A 21,751-nucleotide genomic window follows, 5' to 3' on the forward strand; every position below is an offset into this window, starting at 1 on the left:
ACATGTTCGGATCACCTCCAGGACTGCAGCACTCGCAGGACCCGGGTCCTCCCCCGGCTGGGTCTGCTCTGGTCTGGCACACCAACTGTCTCTTCACCTTCCACAATGTCGTTTGATCTCCGCGACGCTGTCAACGGCGCGGCTCAGTCTCACGACAGACCTTGTAGCCACAGCCACCCAGCAAGGTGGCCAACCATCTGTCATCGGGCCTGGAGACCTTTGGTGGCAAAGGGCCCAACCCACCCCCCCTCCACCTCCAACCCTCGCCCCCTCCCAGGGCCCATTAGCTCTCCCTAATGCAGCGGCTGTAGCCGGGAGAGGACCCTAACAGCCCCAAAATGGACCGCTACTTATCCCCCTCGATTCCCAAATGAGTCCTTTTACATTATTCATTCGTTCCTTAATGTCACTTCCGGGCCACCGTCAACCGTTTAGCAAATACTGACGGCAGCTTGATCGCCTTTATTTAACAAAAAATACAACACAAAAAAAGGGTGGACACGCTGCCACTAAATGTTGGAGAGATTAATCTTCGCTTCGGGGGAAGGACAAAACAAAACAAAACCCCCCCAAAAAAAAGGCCTCGGTGAAATGAAGACACAGGAAAAACAGATGAGTCTGGATTTCAGAGTCATGCAATGTGATTTAAATAGCGAGCGAGGAGCCTGCAGAGCCTGGAAAAGTATACTAATGTAGTCAGATGAAGATAGATACTACAGGGGTAAATTTAGACCACCTCACATTCATAATACCTAATGCCCTTTAAATAGGCTTAAGAGGAGGACTGGAAATAGGCTGGTAATGAATTATTTTCAGTAGATTTCTTCTTGCTTTGGTTTCCACGGGCGTATTAATTCCTCCTCCAAGAATATGTGGCAGCCATGTCAAATCTACTAAATAATGCACTTGTTACGGTACACCTTAATTTCTTTAGAGAGCAGAATTCATGGGATATTAATTTGAATGCTCGTTTTAGTGATATTTTTCTATGGAGTTATTTTTTATTTCTCCCCGGACGATTAGCCGGGAAGCCCAAAGTGAAGACGGAGCCTTAAAAAAAAAACTGTGTGCTCAAAAAAAAAAAAAAAAAAAATTTTTTAAAGGCTCAGAAGTTGTGATTCAGTGAGTGATTCCACTTGCGTCAATGCTGTAGCAAACAACAACAACAAAAAGAATGAATGTTTTGATTCACAGTTTTCGTGCCACTGCAACACCGAAGACTCACAAGAGAAGTCAAGTCCTCCCACCAGTGGGGCGACCACGTCGGGCCTGGTAGAACAAAGTTGTCGTACCGTTCAAACTTACTTTTATTCCTTTTTTTTCCAGTTCATTTCAGTGTTTTTGGACTCTAAACTGTAATCTGGGAGGAGCGTTGCCACGGTGAGTATGGTAGTGTTGTCCTGCAGTCTGGCAAACTTCAGCGAGCCACATCTACAAGCGCCCTTACGTTTCGAGACGCTATCACGCAGCTCTGGCTTTTTGTGGCCTGGATGTGACACCACGTTGTGTTTCCTGGGTGCGAGCACGAGCTGCTGAGAACTCCTCGATCGCCTCTGGCAGGACTCATGAGGAGAGTTTGAACTGAGCCTGAGAGTGGAGTTACAGGTTGTTGCCCAGTTCCAACTTCACATGTAAAGGGTGCTAAAATCAAAGCTACCGTCATGACTATCTTATGAACACAAACCAATACAGTTGAACTACTTTATCTGCATTTTATTTCAATTCTTCAATGAAAATAGAGGTTATGATTGTTACCATTAATGTTGCAAAACTAAACTCCACCCAAATGGTCGAGCTTGGAGCTCCCTTGATTATTTCCTGACTGCAGGTTATTGGCAACGTTGGTCTCACCATGGCTGCTAGCGTGAAAAAAAACCCCAAAAACTATTTTGAATATTTGTGGCTGTTTGACTCTGAGCTTTACGTGATGGACTCAACCGTGATATTCATTTGTACGCTGTGACCTTTGTGACCTTTGATGGTCTGTGTCACGTATCTACGGATCCGTCCGTTTCTGATATCACTGAACTACACCGAGACGTTTACCTGCATCTTTGAAGGTCCCTACCTACCTACCTATCTGTCAGATATAAATACACGCCACACATATGTGTCTGCGTGTATTTATATCTGTATACATATACAGCAACACATACATACAAGAAGGAGAACAAGAAGGAGAAAGCATTTTATTCAACCCAGAAGGGAAATTCAGAATGTCCAGTAACCTACAAATACACAACGACAACACTTTCATACACACACACGTATATTTACACACACGTACATAAATATATATACATACATACACATATGTGTGCGTGTATGTGTAAATACATATATACACACGTGTATACTGTATATACATACGTATATATACACTTATACACACATATGTATTCACACACATATAAATACACACATATTTATATATGTATGTGTATATATACGTGTGTGTACATACGTATATATATATACACACATGTATACACACACACGCACACACACACACACATATATATATATATATAGTAGAAATAATAATAATGAAGGTTTTTGCAACCAAAAGGCGGCGAGTGGGAACCTCCTCCTACTTCAGCTGGCAAACCTAAATTCTAAAAGCACCGAGTCTTAAATTAGAACGCGTGTACAGTAAATACCAACAAGCTAAAATAACCAAACAATTGTCAACAAACAGAAGGTGCTAAAAATGACAGCAAAACAAACCCCTCTGCAGTTGAAGAGTCATATTTATGGCTCCATCTCAAAAACACAAGTCATAAATAGGAGCGATGAAGATATCTCTGGCTATCACAAAACCTGCTAACCACACGGGACAAGCACACCCTTCTCCTCGCAAACCGCACCACAAACAAAAGGCGTAGTGTGATAGTGTAAATGGCGTTCCTCCAGGAGCCTCCGCAAGCCACAGGACCAAGACACGAGTCCGTATATCACCATGGAGGACCTGCGAGCACAGACACAAAGCCTGCAGGAGGAGCTGACCACTACCAAACCGCTCATGTGAGAGGAGATTCTGCTCTGGACCCCCGCGGCCTTGTTTTGGCAACAGAGGGCAGGGGGACCGAGTGCTGAGCCAGGACAATATGTTTTTTCAAATGCCCCTCAGCCAATATTTATTTAGCTACAAGCTGGCACGTCTTAGCCGCCCCGCGCAGCCAAGACAGCCGAGCAACCGTGACTTTCAAGATGTTACAAACATCAGGCTTCAAACTGAATCCGACCTCAAAGCCACAAATTACCACATTAAAAAAAAAAAAAAAAAAAAAGGAGTTTGCGATAACGGCCGCAGGTTGATGACGGATGATGAGCTGGCAGCCAAAAACCCAAACACACCAGCAATGCAGTTATTCAGCAGCTTCATAGGAAACGGGTCCGTTTCTCAATCTGTCACTCTTTCAGAAGCTAACACGGAGCAGGAAGGGTTAGCGATGCTGGTAGCTAGCAGGAGATGATCATCGCAGAGAGGGGGGGAGGGTGGGGGGGGGGGCTCTTTATTTATTTATTTCTAGCTTTTAAAACAGATGGTTCCTTATGTGCTGAGCGGAAGTGTCTGTTAACTCAGTTGGCTCGCTATTGGTGGCGTCCGGCCAATGACAACAACGGGATCAGGGAGTGTGAGCAACAGTGCAGTTTGCTTTCTTCAGATGCTCTGCGAACAGAAGGATGGCAGCCTGCAGATACTGTTGCACGGCCACCCAGGCCTGGCAGCGCCGGCACCCATCACACCTCGCACCAGCACCCCACCCCCCCACCACTTCATTTTTTTGTTGTATGGAACTTACTAGCGAGTGTATGTTGTACTGTGAATGAGCATTTCCTGTTTCTTCTTTTTGTTCAGTTTTGAGGTTTTTAAAAACTCAGAAGTATGACGGGCAAAGCGCAGGCCGCTACCAGAACCACTACCTGTCTCAGCTGAAGACAACATTTCCGTGAAGTGTACAGCAAATTGTGATGCATTTTGATAATCTGGTCAGAAGAAAATGTGCATTTAGGGACATTTCCACCCAGCGGCGTTATCATCTGACCCCTGAATCTCTCTCCGCGCCTCCCCTCCCAAGCTTTAACACTGTTTCTGTGACATTGAGGGATTTATTTAAATTTTAAAGTTTCCAATCTGGTTTTTTTAACGCGCAATTGAACAACACACATAAAAAGAGCTCAAACAGTGGCGCTGCACAGCACCTGCCCGGACCCAACCAGCTCCCGGAGAAATAATCAGTGTGATCAGACGCTCTCTGAGCACCAGCATGAACGTGGCACAACGTGGAGGTCAAAATCAGAGGAACACAAGCGTTTTGTCCCTGGTAATTTTAACAAGTAAGAATGATAACTAACGGTGAACTGGGGTTTATCTGTCATTTCATGAACCGTGAAGCCGAACCAAGAACAGCCTACTTGTTGTCAAACTGTGGCTTTTCAAGTGAAGCACGTCGAAGTGCTTGAACGGAGCTATACAGTAAAGTCAGACGAGCCTGTCTGGCAGTCAGAATAATTAAATTACTCATGCACTCTATAAGCCTTCTCACCGAGAGGTCCAGGAGGCATAATCAGCCTATAGGAAATTTGTCTAATTAACCAGTTGATTAATCAGTATGCTAATGGCACCATATTGGTGCGGTCGTATGTATCTGGTCTGGGGCTAAGCTAGGCATGAGATCAAATCAGACACAGTTGCTGTGCTAAAAAGATGCTTCGCGTGTCAGGCAATATGTTCCTCCACACTGAGAAAAACACAGCAAACACTTCTCCCTCCATCCATATGGCAGCGTTTGTATCGCATCTGGCTCAGCGAGCGGTATATAGTTACCAACCTATATTTCCAGTTGTATTCGCACCTCACAATGTTGCGTGCAAAGTGAAAATTAAAGGCAGAAGGCTCGTGTGACCGAATTAATTAAACAGAGGCCCAGTGAAGTCACACTCCTCGTGGCAAACGCGCTCCAAGCCTCAATTACTGGCAGTGAACAAAGCAATTAGGAGGTCTGTCCTACGGAGTTACCTGGGACTGGATCGTGAGCGTCTACGGTGGAAACCCCCGGGGGCCTGGGCTCCGCCGGCCGGTCCACAGGTAGGTAATTACTATTGATCAAGTGGCACTAGAGCATGTGAAACCACACTGTTATTTTTGCCAGCGCTCTATTTTAGGAGTCCACTTCAACACTCTGTGTGTGTGTGTGTGTGTGTGTGTGTGTGTGTGTGTGAGAGAGAGAGAGAGAGAGAGAGATTAGCTCACCCCGAGGTGACATGTTATATTATTTCACGAACTAATCTTGATCTCCTTTTGATCCCTATGTGATAAAAGAATGTCCAGGTGTCTAGAGAAAAGACAAACGTGTGATTCCAGACATTTTGAGCTTTGACCATCAAAACCTTTTAAGTCCTGGTGCTGTTCGAAGGTTAGTTCAAGGAAAATCACACACACACGCACACACACACACACACACACACACACACAAATCCCCCGGACGGACAGAGGAACAACCTGAAAAGAACTTCTTCTCCACTCAAACTCACAACGTAAGACGTCACATCGCAAGTACGACAAATGTCCCTGCGTTGGTACCGAAACCATGAGCTGGAGCGAGAAGAAGACCCGCGTTCTCAACTCTTCCTGTTTGTGCGCCGCACGCAGTGAGTTACGTGATTTTTGGGGAACCTGAATCTCAAGACTGGTTCTGCTGGAAGCGATGCGTTGTTGTTCTTTGTTGATTGAATGGTCGGTCACCGTAGCAGGGTCAGCCAGACCTCCTCACCCCTGCCACAGATTCTGAGGATTGTCTTTGTACCGAGAGGAAGTTTCTATCTTAACCTAAAACGCAATGCAAGGAGTTTTGCTCCTTCAATCTGGGAGAAATCTGACCTGAAAATAAGCCTCTCTGAAGAGCTTCCCTCTACTTGCTCTCTCGCTCGGGGGGTTTGCAGTCGGACTTCCTTCTTCTCAAGTTAAACTGCAGACTTCAATTCAAAGGCTCACAAAGAAAAATGGACGCGGCGAGAGGACGCAATCGCCCATGAAATGTGTTGTTGGCGACAAGGTGATGACATCATCCTTGGCTGTCCGCCGTCCGAGTGACTGATTACCTTCAGTTCAGCTTTCAAACAGTCGCACAAACATGTTTGCAGGGATTCTAAACGTCTAGTTTTAGTCGGACAAACACGCCGATTGTCCTGAACGGTCAGGCTCCTTCAGGAGCGTCCATGAGCCCTGGAGGGGACCCTGCCGCCGAGCTCGGCCCCTGGATGCGAACCGCAGCGATACAATTGTCTATTATGGGACAGTGGGTGCAGACATATCGTGAATGGAGTGACAGCGCAGCAGTCAACTTCCTGTGCGAGCTTCCTGTCCTCCATCAGCTACCGCAACAGTTACAGTGCAGCGTCTCAGTGGAATCAGCGGCTGCTGGCCCACGGCGCATTCAGAGGCTCCCTGCTGCTCTCAGACACAATGCTCCCTTCTTGACTCCGCATCAATAGACTCATTCATACATGTGCATGTATTTCTACACTCACACACACACACACACACACACACACACACACACACACACACACACACACACACACACACACACACACTTTTAGATGGATCCTGTCCCATCGGCCCTCCAGAGCCACTGACGATCTTTACTGCGTTTGACTCGTTGACAGAGTTATTGTCTCATTCACACTCCCTCCCGTGATATTTTTTCTGTCACTATCTTCCAATTTATTTCTCCTCTCTCTCTCTCTCTCTCTGCCTTTCGTGTTGCCTCACTTTCTTCCCCTCGCCGCTCTCCGGCAGCTATTCTTAGCTAGGAGCTGTATGCAGTGCCTGTCTCTACCTCACAAACAGAAAACCTTGAGGGAAGAGTGATAAGAATAAAGGTTTGAGCCTCAAAGTGGGGGGTTTTTTTTTGGTTTTTTTTTTTAAGCGACTCCATGAGTCCATCCGAAAAAGCACTCCGGGTCCTTGGAGGCCTTTCAAACCTCCGACTTGTCCCCCAAAGAAATCAGCCTCCAGCACCCATCAGGCCTCGGCGTCCGTCCCCACCCAGCCGTCTCTCTGAGACGTTGCCTTTCTTGTCTGAAGCCTCCTGAATGTTTTCACTGGAATTCACTGCATCAGGGTGGGTTGTGTTAAATGCTGTCATCGTCCTGATACTGCAGGATGGGTAATACAAGAATATCCTCATTTATTTAATTGTTTCCAAGTTTTAGAACTCGGATTAAAGCGGACCTCCAGCTGAGATCCGACCTCCAGCCCGGGTAGCGGCGTGTTACAGCGATTGCGTTATTTGACAGCGACGAGTTTGGAGTGACTTAAAAGTTCTTTAGTAACGTGAAGGTTACTTGTGTGCTATCCGAGGAAACACAAACGCAGGATTAGAAACGAGCCCCGGCGACATCCGCGCCACGTTTTCACTGTCAAACGAGAATAAAGCCAACCGCCGTCCCACGACCTGGCAGCGCGGCGTGCTGAGCCCCTGCCGCCACGCACAGGGCGGAGCCACTGGAGGTGTGTTTCCATTCAGCCTCTGATTCACAGTCTGCAGGGACAAATACTGAGGACGAAGAACATCGTTATCCCTTCTTCTTTTTTTGGGGGGGGGGGTTATGAAGGAGAGCAACATTCCTTTTGATAGGAGTGAAAAATATCTACAAAACTTTAAATACTGCGCACAGTGTGTGTGTGTGTGTGTGTGTGTGTGTGTGAGTGTGTATCAACTACGACAAAAGGCACAAAAGAGGTCACGTCATGGTCATTCCTGACATTTCTATCAGATTTCAGATTTGTTTGACAGCCGTTTCTAAAACCAAGAACCCACCCACAACACAGTCCAGGACCTCCAGAGTTCGTTCTAACGCAGCGCAAACAAACTGGGGGGGGGGGGGGGGGGGGGGGCCAAAAGCAAACAAACCATAGTTTATATCAAACGGTAGCTTCCTAAACTCAAGAGTGGAAAAGAAAACCTTTCAAAGTGAAAATCATCGCAGTGACTAAAGGAGAGCGCGCGTGCATGCATGTGCAACACGCCTCTTTCCTGTGGAACTTCAACTCATCAATCAGCGATAAGAAATTAATCTCTGAATGAAGGGTGTGTGTGTGTGTGTGTGTGTGTGTGTGTGTGCACTGCGAACACGCATGTGGACACTGCTAACGAAATCAAACCTTCCCAGGGAGAAAAAAAAAAAGGAAAGCAGACCCGAGCTCAACAATCCCTGGCTTCGTTCTGGTGAAGCCTCAAATTGACATGTCTCCCTTATGATCTTGACGTGTTATTAAGATTTAATGGTGGAATTATGATCATTAAAACAACATGACTGATACAGGGGACAGATGATGAGCTATTCATTTAACCTACTCTTCCTGTAATAATATTGAAACAGACAGTCTGCCAGTTATTAGATCATAATTAGCTGCTGCAATCTGTACGGAATCTGAGGAAATGACGCCAAGTTAGCGGCACGGCGCGGCGAGGAGCAGCTTAGCCTGAGAAAGACATCAGCGGCCTTGTTTTGGAAGGTCTGTCGTCGAACTGACACAAAGGTGGCTCTGGTTTTGTTGCTAGCGCCGCCATGCAAATGTCAGGTTTTGACTGACGCCGCTAACCCCGCGCACGCACGCTTGTTCGGCCTCGGTACCATGAAAAGCGCGAGCGGGGGTTTGTGTCCACTTCAGCCGTCTGTCCTCTCTCCTTCTCCCCCTCAGTAAACACGTGAAGCTCTGTGCTTTTCATGCATGGCTGGCTAACACACCCTGGCTCTCGGATTTCCATGTGTGCATGCTTGTGTGTGTGTGTGTGTGTGTGTGTGTGTGTGTGTGTGGGTGCAACAACATCTACTGTGCCAGTTTAGCAATGAAAAATCTGCACCCTCAGCTGTTTGTCCCCTTTGCACCGAGAGAGAGAGAGAGAGAGAGAGAGAGAGAGAGAGAGAGAGCGCCACACTGTAGGCGTCCCTCTTGAGCAGCGCGCCCCCCCGGCATTTCTCCAGGTAGCGTTCGCCAAAGTCGTCCTATTAATAAGCAACATATTTGATTTTCAATGTGAAACGCGTCGTCTCAGGCCCCCACAACAGCATGAGATATGAGACGTGTGGTCGGGGCAGAATTATTCAGAGGAGTCGGAGAGTGTGGGAGAGGTGTCATGCTGCCCTGGGGCGCCCAACATGCTTTGGGTGGGTGAGAACGTGGAGCCGAGCACACGCGGCTCACCAGCTCAGGCGCCCCGGGTGAGCAGCGAGCTGAGAACGCGTGCAATTAGATTCAGTTTTCTTCGCCGCGGTATGAATTGTTTATCATGATTCAATCTAGCGGAGCGTTTGTGTAAGAATTCTTCAAAGATGGAGAATTTCAACACAGCACGTCACCAGAAACGAGCGCTGCGAGTCGTCAGCGGCGTTCAAACATGCACCGCCGCGTCTCATTTATTAACACAACTGTTTGTTCAAGCTGTAAACCAACAAATGGAAAAAGCAACTGGTTGTTGTTTCATGAGTCACACATTCCATCTCTTGGCGAACGTGCAGGTAGAAAACGTGAAGCTACTTCTTAACATACAGTATGTGGCGGCGGCGGCGGCGGCGGCAGTGTGTAAACCAGACACATCCTTTCGTGTAACATCTTGTGTCACAACATTAACCTACACCACGACGTTTCCTCACCCTTAACAAGGTTCCTTCTGTTCTCAGGCCGAGCCGGAGTTACGCGCCGTGAAGTACCACGTTCCAACAGTTGTGTCTCAAAGAACAACAAATACTCCTGCAGCATCAGTCTGCTGTGAGAGTTGTGTAACTTACAGTTTTCAGACGCAGTACTCCAGCAAAGTATTCAAACGGGGCCGTTTGCTCACTGAGGGGTTCTGGCTGGCTCATCCTGCACGTTTCTACTGATCAAGCAGTGCTGGGGTTGTGACTCCCAGAGAAGAAAAGAGAAATGACATCGCACCGGACGCTGCTTTTCAAACCTTTTCTCCTCATCCGTGCTTTAAAACCGGCCGTTTGCTTTCCTGCGCGTGTCACGTCAACCTGGGGCCCGACTGATGATGGATGTTTTGGGGCCGATGGCAATTTCAATATTAGGGAATTAAAAAAGATAAATAAATAAAATTGCGATAACCGCTAAATCTGCCGATTAAATTTTTCCCAACGCCTGTTGTGAAGATTTCCACTGAGGGGCAACGCCCACCACTGTCCAGGTAAACATAAAGAAGTCTCTGGCAGCCTCCACATTTACGAAGTGATGCGTTCGTTGGAGCAGGATTCGTGGTCAGGCTGTTATTGGTTACCACATCGCCCAGTGTCTCGTTAGGAGGCCAGTGGGTGTGTCTGTAGGTGAGAGGCAGGCGGATGAACGGCGTCACAGACGTCTCTGGTACAACCGGATTTGAAAGGCGCCTCTCGGATGTCCTCTCAACGTGCGTTCACGTTTTCTTCCCTCCATGAAGGTAGAACTCCGACCAGGAAGGCTTTTTCCTCTTCAACGCCAGTCACCGCTGGACATGAACGCAGCCCACGGCGGTTTTAGCACGGCGACTAGGCGTCATCATCACATGCCTCCGGTCTGATGTAGCCTGGTAGCAAGCAGCTGCCTGAGTGAGCGTAACATTACTATGAGGTACTGTTACGTCGCCGTGACATCATTCATGCCGCCGCGACTGACTCGGTTAACTCGTTTAGCGAGGTGGCTAGTGTTTCAGCTAGGTTATCCTGACTTTCTTTAGCTTGCGGGCGTATCACGTCTCTCTTGACTGATGTTAGCAGTGCACATCGAGGCAACCCATGGGAAACTTCTTCCTTTATTTTTTATTTCACAGACGAGTCGTTATAAACTTCCCACTGAGGAAAACTGCTCCGTTTTAGGGGTTAGGCCCGAAATTAAACTTTACATTTCCCCGCAGAACCACAGATTCTTTATTTTTTTCATCCTCTCTCCCGTACCAACGCCAGCCGGCCAACGGTTGAGAGGTTGTAGGAGGAGCAGAGCACGCACGCCATGCAGGAACAACCTCGTTAGATCAGGAGCTGCTAGGCTGAGGACGGGCCTTGAACTGACGCTCACGTCAGAGTTCACGGTGTTTAATCGTCTTGGTTTCCTCTCCTCTGCCTTCCACTCAAACTCACAAGAGTTTAACGCGTCTCCTGGGCCTGTAAGGACTGCCTCTGACCTGCCTCCACGCGTCTGGTCCCCATCACTCGCGTCTAAAACCGCGTCATAAGGCGTTTTTCCATTCATCTCCCCTCTTCCTTCACTCACAGCTCCTCTTGGCTCCACCCCTGCGGCCATGTTTGAGGTGGTGGCGATTACTCGCAATGCAAGTCACCTGTCAAATGCGCAGAAATAATTAAGTAACAGTTTAAAGAACAGCTGATGGCTCATGACTGCTGATTATGAACCGACTGGAGGTGAAAACATGGTTTGTTACTGCAATAACAACTCCGGCTTTAAGAAAATACAGCCTGCTGGGAATGAGCCTGGACTCTGGGCCTGGACTCTGGGCCTGGACTCTGGGCCTGGCTGCTGAGGGTGGAAAACGGAAGAAAAAGAAAACTGTTTGGTTTGAGCTGAAAGAAACAAAACAAACAAATGAAAGCAGTGTTTTCTTACAGGGGTTTTTGATGCGCATTTTATTTTATTTTTTTTGTTGCTTCTTAATGATAAAAGCATAATGAAAAAAATGTGTACAAAAAAAAGAGTAAACGAGCAAGACAGGAGATGGCAACAATCGCGTCACCGGCAAGTTCGAATCCGCTGTGACGTAGCGAGACTCACGTGACCGACCACCGTCGTCTTCCCGGTTATTTCCAAACTTTGCCTCGAACTCCGGGGGAGGAGCAGCAGATCCTACACCAGAAGTGGTCCAGACTGAAGCGGTTCTGGGTGACGTCCCTCCTCACATCGCCGGTAGACGGCTGTAGAGTGAAACGATGACCCGTGTTCTACTTCCGGGTTTTTCTTCTTCTACGCTCCTTATCGCAAGAGTCGTTAAACGCCGCCTGCGCTGACCTGGTTCAAAACCACGCAAATGAAAACGGTTGGAATCCCAATTTTACCTTTTTGGTTTTGAAAATTTACCAAAATTGCAGTCGAGATTGAGGGGGGGGGGGGGGTTTACATCGGTATCGTAGCGGAGTGGCGTAGCACGCGAAGACAACGAATACATGGATTACCGCGGAGGCCGCGCCTGAGCGCGTGTGAACTGGTGCTGGGGGGCAGTTGTGGTGCTGGGGGGCAGTTGTGCTGCTGGGGGGCAGTTGTGGTGCTGGGGGGCAGTTGTGCTGCTGGGGGGCAGTTGTGGTGCTGGTGGACATTTGTGGTGCTGGGGGGCAGTTGTGCTGCTGGGGGGCAGTTGTGCTGCTGGGGGACAGTTGTGGTGCTGGGGGGGCAGTTGTGGTGCTGGGGGACAGTTGTGCTGCTGGGGGGCAGTTGTGCTGCTGGGGGGCAGTTGTGCTGCTGCCAGTGTTTGTTGGTGGGCTTCCAGGAAACAACCCTCGCCGTGTGAGGCGTGGCGTTCATGAAGTCCACGCGTGACTCAAGTTCATTTACCCGTGAAATGTTTGACTGAGTCCGTCTTTATTTTTCAGTCTCGTGCCACGGAGGTCAACAAACGCAACTTTCTGCCGGCTGTGGCTCACGTCTCCCGGTCGCGGAGTTCGGAGACTGTCTGTCGTCAGACACAACAACAGCGGCGCGGCGGCAGCCTGCTGCTCGGCCCGTTGCTGCCCCGGGTTAGGGAGTGGTGAGCAGCGGTGACTGTGTCCTGTGCTGATTACAGTACTGATGGGTCTCCGTTTGTCACTGCTCTTTCCAGCTCTGGCGCTGAGCAGCAGGGTTCCCTGATTACTTAATTGCTTGTAAGAGCTCATTAAAGCTTCCTATCCATCATAAGTCGTATGGTGAGTATCAATTTCAGAGTGAGACTGAGAGGGAGAGAGGGAGAGATGCGAAGAGCGCTGATGAGCAATTAGTGACGTGAGACGCTGCTGAATTGTTCTGGTGTCATTTCTTTGGGAAATATGTGGAATTCATCACATGGATTGATGCTGCTGGCAGCCACAAACATTTCTCTCTGGTGAAAGTTTCAGGGAGAAAAGGCTTGTTTTCATCATCAGTTAATGGCTAAATTTGCCCGGGAAACAAAAGACATTTTTCACAAATTTTCATCAGAGGTGGTGTGTGTGTGTGTGTGTGTGTGTTTTTCTCCCTCCGTGGTGGTTTACTTCCTCACATTTCTTACCCGCTACCCCCCCCTCCATGAACCCCCCCCCCCCACACACACACACACACACACACCACCCATCAACTAATTTGTCTTTTCATGGCGTGAAACAGAACGCCTCTCGAGCTAAATGGTCATATTTACGGTTGATGTTGGTCTTGATGGGTTGTGGACTTTTGCCATTTCTGCTCCACACACACACACGCGCAAACACACACACACACACACACCAAAAAAAAGGGGGAGAGGAGGTTGCAAAAAAAAAAAAAAACATCCGAGTAATTTGGATCCATAGCTTAGAAGAGCTTTACAAGATACTCACAATCTTACCAGGTGCAGAATTAGAATTGGATGCTGTTCGTATTAATTGGTGATCATTTGCAAAGCGGGTGGAAAAAAACGTCTTTTGCCAAGAGCAAGTCTTACAAGCCCCCAGCTGGGGTTGTCAGGGGCAGGCTTGTTGGCATTGTGGTAGCATATGTTTGGTGCCAAGAACACCATTGATTTGCATTTCTTTTATATGAATTTTACAAAGCAGAAATGCTCTTTTGTGTAGAAGTGATCCCAAAAGTGAGTGTTGCAATTAATCACAAGTGAAATTTATCGGCTCATGAAAAGCCATAATTCTACTTGCAGTCCTTTTTTTTTTTTTCCTTTTTTTTTTTTTTTTTTTGTAAAGGGAAAAAAAAAAGTGGCAGCATCTGCAGCGCGCTCGCTTTTTTTTTTTTTTTTTTTTTTTTTGATGAATGTGCCTTTAAAGCCATGTAGTTTGGCTCCATTTAAAACTGGCTTGAAGGAAGAAAAACAGCATCTTTGAGATACTGCAAACGCCATAAGTCATGAAAATAGTTCTTCTGTCTCCAAAACAAGCTCGGCGTAATGTCGCCTGAGTGACGCAGGCGTGAAGAAGTCGTGACACGAGCGAATGATATTGAGTGAGATGTTGACGGTTGTATAGATTCGCCTCTCCATCCTACCAGGGAGGTGCGAGCGACTGCTTCAAATGTTATTTATTAATTATTCGATGCTCCTTCCACGTGTCATCGGGATCTATTGGGACGTCTAATTGATCCAATTAAGCAATTAATGTTTCTCCTTTTTTTTCCTCCTTCTTCTTTTCTTTTTTTTTTTTTTTTTAGGATTAGAGACATCAGCCCCGCGCGCGTGATGAGACGAGACCGTCCCTGCCAAGAGATGGACACGCTCCAGGTTTTCACTTCATCTCCAAGATGGCTCCAGATGGGTTGGGGGTGTAAGACTCATCCCTGGCCAACTGGTCCAAACCTCACACTGAGACTAGCCTACAGTACCACAGACCCCCACCCCCCCACCCCCCAGTCCCACCTCCCCAAAACAAGTCAATATTGGAAGTGATGCATTTCCCTGCTGACCTCTGTGTGCTCTGACGCCCCTCCCCAGGTTTGGTTGTAAACAAACAACAACAACAAACGCCGCAGACGCGCCTGTCTCACGTCTCCTGAAGGGAGTTCTTATGCCTCCGTCTCCGTAAAAGCTGGAGGCGCCGCTGTCAGTGGTGCGCGTACATCTACGAACGCCTGGAGGGAATTCCTGACCCAAACATCCACTGGGACGGGAGGATGGGTCAAAGGTCACGTTCCCCTCACGCTAGCGGAACACCTCTGGAACGCTTCGGGGAAATTTCATGCTCTTAATTAGGAGATGTTTTGATTCAGGTACTCAGGAGTTTCTGGTAGAATGTTGCATTTATGTTCCTGTTCACGCGCTCCTGAACAATGACTAATTCAGTGACGACGCGAGCGTGTTCTACGCCGTTCTACGCCGTTCTAGAACGTATTTAGCCTCAATGTGTGTTTAGCAAAAACTGCTGCAAAAACTCTGGTGGGCCTTTTTTCCCACGATTAAACTCGTACACCCCTAATGAATACACACGATTGCTGCTCTGTCTGACTTCACCCCGGAGAACCGTCTGATTCAGAACCCAGTTCTCTCAGTTCTCCAGTTTAATGCAAGACAGACACGCCTCAGTGAATACCACACACACAATACGTATGTAAACAACGACGAAATAAACGTGAAATGACGAGACGATACGCGGCATCGCAAGGAACAAACGATGAACTTTGGTGGTGACCCGGGTCAAACAGTAGAACCAGGACCCTGAAGACGGTTCGTAGCTCAAGGTTCCACCTCTCTGGACAAGTCCATCTGAATCAAATCCCTCGATTTAATTCTCTGCAAAAGAACTTCCTGGCTTCTCCAAATCGTCCCGATCATATTTGAGGGTCTATTTTCAGGCCGAAAACCAACCCAGATATAAAAAAAGCAAAAACAAAACCCCACCGAAGTGAGTCGGCGCCCATTGTGAACGCGGTTTTTGATGACGGTTCGGCAAAGTGTGATGAAATTTGAGATCGAAGGAGTTCGTATTCTTGTTTCGAATCCGTGAAGCCTCCTTGGTGGAGGTCTGAGTGCTCTCAGGTTGTAATGTTGTTGCTGTGCTGAGTAAAGACGTGAGAACGTTTGAATTATGATATTACATAGACATACGTGAGTGTGTGTGTGTGTGTGTGTGTGTGTGTGTGTGTGTGTGTGTGTGTGTGATGTCAGTCAGATGACGGGCAGCAGATCAGTCGAAATAAAGTGAAAGTGAAAACAGTTGAACAAACTTTCCCAGCCTCCCAGCCTCCTCCATGTCCTCCACGAGATCCCCAGCGATCAATATTAAAGAGGGGAAGGACAGAGTTCCACCAAGGGCTCCGTGGATGAAGCTGCACCCCTCCTCTCCACTGGAGCAACTCCCTGAAAGCCTTGAGTTATATTCCTGTAATTAGCTAAGTATCCACACTGGCTCGCTCCCTCACACACCACACACACACACACACACACACACACACACACACACTCCTGCGTGGGTCCCTGTCGGCTCTGGACGCTCATCCCTGTAGATAGAAGATGCAATCAGAAAAACAGCAGTGTGTGTGTGTGTGTGTGTGTGTGTTGGGGGGTGGGGGATAGAAATCGACGCATCAAAAAACAAACTTTCAACAATGACCCCCATTTCTCATCCGCAACTTTTTTTTTCCCCTTACACCTCGCTTTTCCTCCTCTGTCGCGAGTATGAGCGGCCAGAGCGCTGCATCCCTTTTTTCCTCTTCCAAGTATAATGATTTACAAAATGCCTCTCATCAAAGAATTCATTAACAACGAACGTTAATTAAAAAATAAATGAGTAAACATCAATATCAAATCTCAGCACTGTGGAAGGGAATACATTATGCAGAGTAATGATGTTTGAAAGGGGCTTTAGCACCTCTGTGGGACTCTTTTAAACCCCTTACCTCTTAGGCAGTTGCTTATTTTGCAACCCTTTGTTGTTTAACAACAAAGAGAATGGGCTCTCATAATGTTATATTAATCAGCGGATTAATATTTCAATTTGATTTGCTTTATAGTTGAGGTGCTGTTGGCATTTCCATTTTCCCTCCATATGTGCAGCGATGTTAAGTGGTATCATTACCATTTTCTACCTGGGGGTTCGGGGAAATAACAGGCACCAGTGATAGCTCTATTCTGCAGAGGGAGGGGGAGGTTGTGTGTGTGTGTGTGTGGGGGGGGGGGGGGGGCGCTCATGCATTTTTAAACTGCGTGTTTGGTGTGCCTTCACATCCATTATTCTCCGATGTTGCACGCAAACAGCTGAGTCACAGCCTTTCTGCCCGCCACAGGACAACAAGAGGCCCTCCAATCCAGAGTCCCCGGCGGTGGGGCGTCCGTCTCCCTCCTTAAAAACTTCTCGAAACTTAAACGGAGCTTTGTGTTGAGCGGCCATCAGGTTGAGTGAGGTCGTGTGGTTTAGGTCGCCGGGGTCGGTCTGACGCCGTGTGTCTCTCATCTTTGCTCAGCTTCTGTCCTCTGATGATGAGGACGCCATGTGGCAGATACGAGATTTATGTTCTGGAAATGAGGAAAAACTCTTCTTCTTTTTTTTGACGTTCACAAGGTGTTTTTTTTCAGTTTGTAAATATCATAAAAACCTGTTTTCATAATAACACTTCCTGTATGTCCCTCCTTTTTTTCCCGTCAGCTTAATTAAACAAACGGGCGGCCATTACAGCTGGCGGCCATCACAATGTCTCCTGATTTGATCCGTGGAGGAGAAGAAAAATAAAAAGTGATTATGTTTTGAAGGAATGTGGCCTTGGGTGAATATGTGGTGAAACAAGACCAGGGTCAGGACCTGCTGCTGGTCCGCTACAGGGGCGGGGCAGGGCGCCTTGAACGCATAGAACTCTGAGGTACAGAGACGATTCTTTGATGGCCTCCTGTCCCTCTGGCCCGCTCTTGTAGTCCTCTTGAGTCCAGGACTCGAGGCTCGGTCCTGGTCGAGACCACCCGAGAGACCGAGAGCAGCTGACGCGATCGTTCCGGGGATCGGCAGTCAAGCCTTTTCCTAATCTGGAGCATCCGTCTGTTCCTTTAGAAGCGGCGCCTGTGTCTCAGACAGAACCTCGTCCTCCGCCGCCTCTCGTAACCGGTTTGATCCGTGTCAACGTTGTCTAACTCTCCAGCTAATCACATCCCATCAGCGTGCACGTCTTAAGGAAAACAGACGAGCAATTAAGACATGGATTATTTGTCATAAACACGATTCAGTGCCATGCAAATGCTACTTAATTGCCCAGCAGACCTTGAGTGACAAGTCATTAGATGATTGTTCACGACGGTTGATTACGACATGACAGGCAGGTCTCGCTGGATGCGAACGGTGGCTCTGGTAAAGTGTTGACGCCGCTTGAAGCAGCTTGCTGGTGATGCGACATCCAGACACACACACACACACACAGATTTGAAGCCAAATCTACAGCTGTTGGTTTTCAGAGGTTATTCTCCTGCAGGACCTGTGGGTCCGGTTCAAAGGGATTTCCAGTTTTAGGACAATAAGGGGACCTTCGGACCCCGGTGAAGACCGCAAGCTGAGACGGGTCGGGCTAACAGATAAGAACCTGCAAATGTGGTCAAAGGCCCTTTTGACCTTCTGATTCTCAGTACAAGAACCCCCCCCCCCCCCCACACACACACACACACACACACACACACACACTGTGATGGGACGATGGGGGGGAGGCAGAACTTCTACTCACCAGTGAATTTGACTTTTTTTTCCTTTTAAGTTTTTGTTTTTCTTATGCAAATGAGCTGCTGAGGGTAAAAAAACAAAACACAACAGCAAGCGTCAGCCGCATCATCGGGGAAGACGCCAACTATTTAATTTGATGTTTTATTATACGCCTGCAAGGTATTTAAAACTCCCGCTCAGGGAATTCTCTCCAATCCAGCAGATTACTGGACTACGACCAAAATGCCCCCACATTAATCGACTCAGAACTCTTGGCTCCCAGGTGTTGCTGCAGCGTGGCAACAAACTCAACTTTGTTCGTTGCTTCGTCGAGCCGTTAAACGTGAAAATCTTTGTTTATTTTTTAATCAGGCGACGCTTGAATCACTGCTAGTATTTGTGTACATGTGCATGCGAGTACTTTTACGCCACAGTGTACCCGGACATCATTGTGGGCCTAAAACTGAAGGTTTCCCCTGTGCTTTTACTAAACTTTCTGTATTTTATTGTTTAAATCTCCTCTTCACTCTTTTGTTTGTGAAGGATTTTTTTTTTCTTCTTCCAAACGACCTCCGAGTATCGCGGGATCGTCAACGCGATTTCATACGAGGAAACGACTCGGCGGCGAACGAACTGTGACCTCCACCGGCGATTCCAGCGTCACCGCACTTTAACTGTGGTTGAGTCCAGGGTGCAACTGCCTTTGATGGTTTCTGCTATTTAACAAGACGGAAGAGAGAGCACGTCATAATGGCCGATTCAAAAAAGAACTATCTCATAAACGCAGTCGTTTTCAGCGAGCTTAATGTTATTTACAGTAAATTTGCATCTAATTTTTCACTTAATTAATGGGTTTATTGATTAGTCACTGTTTTCGTGCCAGTTCTTCATGCAGAAACGTAAAACAGGTCCATGATTTCGCTTGATTTGTCAATGCAATATTCATGTATTTAAATGTGCCGTTTCTCTTGCAGGATTCCAGCGGGGTCGCTTCGCTCGCACCCTTAAATACATCGGTAATTCCTCCCTAGACTCGGCGGTGACCTGCGCCTCCGCATCGCGCCCCCCCCCCGCGTGAGTCCTCGCACGCCTGCACACACGTGTGCGTGTATGAGCACGTGCACCGCTGCCCTTCATAATCAGCGGTCTGAAAGAGCCCCCACTCTGCCCGTGAATTGCTCACAGCTGCGGGCCCCTTGTCGCGCTGGCAGCCTCGGCCCTGTCACCGCGCGTCCGCCTATCTGACCTGCTAATTTGGAGCATATGTAAGTGCTCTTAAAGTGGCGGGCCTTTTGACATGCCACAAACAGCAGCTGTGGCAGCTGCCCTGAAGGAAAGCTTTATTTAATTCAATTACATCTTTTGGAGATATGTAAACGAGGAGCTGAGGGGCTGAGGAAAGGGCGGGTTGAGCCAGAGGAGGGGGGAGGAGAGAGGAGGATGGGAGGGGTGGTCTTTCCTCCCACCCTTTGCCACTCTACCTTTCCTCACCCCTTCTCATGCCCTCAAAAGACCCTCCACCTCCGCCTGCGCACCTCTAACATGAGGCCCAGGTGGCTCAAACGACTGAGTGAGTAACTGTTGCCTCCCCTCCCAGACCCCCCCGACTCCCCACCTACTGCTCCCCTCCCTGTCTCCAGTGTGTGTGGGGGGGAGTCTGAGGGGGGATAATCAGGGTCAGGATCCTCTGCCACACTGATCAGTACGTCTCAACCCCCGGGCAGCCCTGCAATTAATGTGCCGTTGAAAGGGAGCGAAAATATTCACCATCTGGCAATTAGGGTTCATCGGCTCCCTCTCCTCCTCTTCTCTGCCTCTCTGGGCTTTAAACGCAATTGTGATCTTATTCTTGCTCCGGCTCCAACGCCTCACACTGGCCCAAGGCCCATTCGCCGTTCCGAGAGCCTACATAGGAATGAGCGGAGCGCAATCCAGGGCAATTCAGAAACCCCTCTCAGACCCAAATGGAGACGTAATAAACGGCTTGTTCTCTTTCTCCCCCTCGCTCCCTCGCTCTGCCGAGGATTCATCCCAGCTCCAGCTGCTGCTGCTGGCCTGAAAAGGGGGCTTGAAAGAGGCTGGTGTCATCATGATCAAATTAACTCTTTCTCTCTGGATGGGAGCAAAGGTTGTCAATGTACTTTTTCTCCCCCCCCCCCCTTTAAACACATCAATGATGTTATGATTAGTCATTTTACAGGCAACAATGGCCGCCAAATGGGTGTCAATGCCCTTTGGCGTCAAAGAGGAGCGGAGGGCTGTTGAAAGACACTGATTTTTTGAGAAAAGTCAGACATGTATCCACTTTTTTTTTTTTGCATCTGCACACACTCATTGTGAGATTCAAATCTGGGGATGACAAACAGAGTGATTAGCTTTGCCACTGATGCGGCTAGTTTTGAGTTGCAAATGTGACACCTCGACATTTGGCTGGTGTGACATCGAGGTCTCCGGGGGCAACGGAGGGACGGGTTTGAGGAAGTGGTTTGACGGCAGGTAGGGAGCGTTGGAGGGGACGGGAAGGTCACCACCGCTCCGGAAGTGCAGGTGAACGGACGATTGCTGCACGTGAGCGCCGGTGCGGTCACCACCTCAACCGCTACGGCCTCCATCCCGCCGGTTTTTAATTGCTACCACCGCCCCTACAGCGAGCCGCCGCCATTGTGCTTTTCCTGTAAAGCAATAATTACACATATTGAATTATTAACATTCATTATCAAAGCTTGTGCTTAACTTGTTTTGTTGTAGTGTTCGGTTCCTCTGATGTCGGGCAGTCATTACTTATTAACAGACTGGATGCTTTTCCCCTCGCCGCCGCATGTCGACGCGTGGCGTTAATGACGCGCTCATCCTGTTTGCCCCCGTTTTACCGCCAACTAAATGGCAGAAATAATATTGGGGTTACGCTGAAAGAGGGAAGGGGGGTAGTAGCAAAAAAAAAAAAAAAAAGAAAAGAAAAGAAAAGACTATTTACTGGCCCAGATGAAATCATTATCATAAAAGGAAATTAATTAAACCAGTATTTTGAAATAACTGTTTACCGAGCAGAGGAGCGTTCTTTGTCTGGCTGCCGTTTCTTCGGGGAGACGCCTGATGATGATGATGATGATGATGATGGTGATGATGGTGATGAAGAACAGGGTCTCATACAAACAGATCTTTATTGAGTTGATATGAAAGATATTTACATTTACGTTTTCTCTTAAAAAGGAACTTTTTTTGGTTTTTGCAAAACTCCAACGCACTTTGATGACGGGTTTTTCAGCCGTAAAAATCAGGTTTGCATCGCGGCTCCTTGTGGACAATGACAAGTTACACACCGAGAGGGTAACAGACAGAAAAACCCCCACTGCGGCGCAGTCGATGCATAATGAAGTCTCTATGCTATTTAGATTTCCTGGAGTTGCAGTGTAATCTTTATTTCAGAGAAAGG

Source organism: Aulostomus chinensis, chromosome 11 (genome assembly GCF_037954235.1).
Source record: "Aulostomus chinensis isolate RoL2024-O1b breed Wild chromosome 11, RoL_Achi_v1.0, whole genome shotgun sequence".
Taxonomy (NCBI): domain Eukaryota; kingdom Metazoa; phylum Chordata; class Actinopteri; order Syngnathiformes; family Aulostomidae; genus Aulostomus; species Aulostomus chinensis.